The sequence below is a fragment of the Talpa occidentalis genome, unplaced genomic scaffold, assembly GCF_014898055.3.
Source record: "Talpa occidentalis isolate TD23 unplaced genomic scaffold, MPIMG_talOcc4v2.1 talOcc4.11, whole genome shotgun sequence".
Classification (NCBI taxonomy): domain Eukaryota; kingdom Metazoa; phylum Chordata; class Mammalia; order Eulipotyphla; family Talpidae; genus Talpa; species Talpa occidentalis.
In genome coordinates this window covers 30,511,713-30,514,268 of record NW_023601104.1, presented here as the reverse complement: position 1 = coordinate 30,514,268, position 2,556 = coordinate 30,511,713, and the positions used below count along the sequence as shown (strand labels likewise).

Here is a 2,556-nt window from a genome sequence, read left to right as displayed (position 1 = left end):
AAAATTAATTTTTTGCATACTTCTTTCTTCTTTTTTTAAAGATGTATTTGTTTATGCATACAAGAAGTGGGGTGCAGGCCAGAGGTGTGTATGGAGCGGGGCCTGAGAGGATTCACCAGAGACAGAGTGGGGACCAGAACAGGCAGACTGGCTGAAATACACTGCTTGAGGGGAGCAGCGGGTGAGGCAGGAGAGGTCTGCTGTGCTTTGTGGGCTGCTCCCTGGCCGGGGATCGAACTTGTGCTGCAGAGGCTGCGGTTAGCTTCATAGGTTGCGTCTTAACCCCTTGCGCCACCAGGGAGGCCCTTCATTTACTTTTGTATCTAGTCTAACAGTAATTATGGTAACTAGTATCTTCTTAAAAAAAAAAAAAAAAGTCCTAACCAAGATATTAATCCTTGAACTGGCCTCTTATGTGTAGCTCCTTACAGTAAATTGAAATAAAACGGCAACGTGCGTTACTAAATTGCATAATATCGTATTAAACATAAGTTTGCGTGGAAAAAGACAGCATACACAGGGCAGCGAATGGTTGCACTTACATGCCGTTTTTAAAATCAGCAAAGTTAGGACTAAAACCACTTGGCTTTTAAGTGCAGGATAATCTCACCCAGAGATTAGATGACGAAAGAAATGGTAAAATACCCGCTACTCAGGAAATAACAAATATTCACAAAACCACTTGCAAGAACAGTAACACAGCAAGCGCTACAAAGAAGACACACAGGAAAGCCACACAAGCAAACCAAAAGCACAACAATAATTTCTAACATTAAACACCACAAAGTAGCCTTGCCGAAGCAAGACCTCAAAAAATTGGGTAAAGACTCAGAATTGTTCCTCTCCACGGAAATCTTTAGTAAAAGGCGAAAGATTTATACGATCTGAAGAGAAACCAGAGTATGCCTACTGCCGGGCCATAACTCATTTATCAGGCATCTGTAACTCCTAATGCACTAATGGTGGCTACTTATTCCACGAGTTACTGCCTGAAGAAGCTTATCCAGGAAATTCTGATAATAATATTCTCACACTTAGGGAAGTCTGATGAGAAAGAACTATTTTTTACTTGAAAATATTTGTACTATTTGCAGTGTATTATGGGTATGCAGATGAGCCCGGAATACCCGCCCTTTGTTCGGCGGAAACAACTTAATATTCAAACCGTGCTCTGGGGCCACCCTTGAAGGTGCCAGGGCGTCTTGGCTGCCCGCGATCTAAACTCCTTCCTGGTCAGCTGGAGAAATTCAGGTCTCACCTGCGCGTGCACTGCGGCTTTGAGCATGATTGCTTTCAAGTAAAGGAGTTTTCTGATTGTGGGAGCGGGGCATTAAAACAAAATTCAGGATTGTGGTTAGCCCTTTGTAGGGAGTAAGGGGTGTGATAGGGCAGGGCCCACAGAGGGCTTCAGGGTGTTGGCAGTGTCCTTTTTCTCAAACCGGAAGAGAGGCAAAGGAGTTTCATTTTAGTAATTTTAAAATTATATTCATAGATCATGCACTATATAGCATATTCATGAACATTGTAAAGCTTCCCCTTCTTTGAGGTCACTTTTACCTGTAAGTGTAGTTCTATGGTTTTACCATAATTTAAAAAAAATTACAATTATTTCTAATACCTTATAGTTGCTGTGGCTACTATAGATTTTTTTTTTTTTTATTTTATAGAGGCATGTTTATTTATTTATTTATTTGTTTGTTTGTTTGTTTTGTTTACACATGCACTGGGTACAGCCAGAAGCGCGGGAGGGTGAGAGAATTCACCAGAGCCAGAGCGGGGAGCAGAGCAGGCAGAAGGACCGAAGTACACTGCTGAGGGGAGCAGCGGGCGGCAGGAGAGGTCTGCGCGCCATGTGGGACCCTCCTCTGGTGGCCGGGGAGCAGCCGGGGATCAAACCAGCGCCGTACTATAGATTTTTAAAATTCCAATTCATAATTGTATAACTTATTGCTGGTATATAGTAATGCAGTTGAGTTTTACCTGAATGCTCTTGCATTCAGCGATCTTAAACTCTTTAGTTCTAATAGATTTAGTGTAGATTCTACTGTTACTCGAAAGTGGGTATCTTTGTCTTTTTTCCTCTACAAGTCTTATGTTTTTTATTATTATTTCTTGTTTTACTTAGCTGGTTGGGAACTCTGATAGAGACTTTGAATTGCAGTGTTCCTAGCGAGTATCTTTTTCTTATTCTGATCATAGATTATATTGGACCACCAGGGAGAAGTTCGAGGAAGGCAGGTGGGGCTAAGGGTCTATGCAGTTGCCTAGAGCTCTGTGCTCAGAAGGCCCTCACTCTGCTGTCACCTTTATGAAATTCTTTTTTTAATTTTTTAATTGTTTTTAAAGACTTATTTACTTACGCATACAAGAATTGGGGTGTAAGCCAGAAGTGGGGAGAGGGGTGTGAGAGGCTTCACCAGAGACAGAGTGGGGAGCAGAGCAGGCAATCTACCGAAATACACTGCTGAGGGGAAAATCAGGCGGGACAGAAGAGGTGTGCTGTACCATGTGGATCAGCTCCCTGCCTGGGGATTTAACTCATGCTGCAGTGGCTGG

At 42.6% G+C, this 2,556-nt stretch overlaps 1 non-coding gene across 1 annotated transcript; it reads right to left on the bottom strand.

Moving 5' to 3' along the window:
• Positions 1-788: 788 nt before the first annotated feature.
• On the bottom strand, positions 789-904 carry LOC119239701 (U5 spliceosomal RNA). The gene has a single exon (XR_005123967.1). It is a non-coding gene; the product is annotated as a U5 spliceosomal RNA (small nuclear RNA).
• Positions 905-2,556: the final 1,652 nt, after the last annotated feature.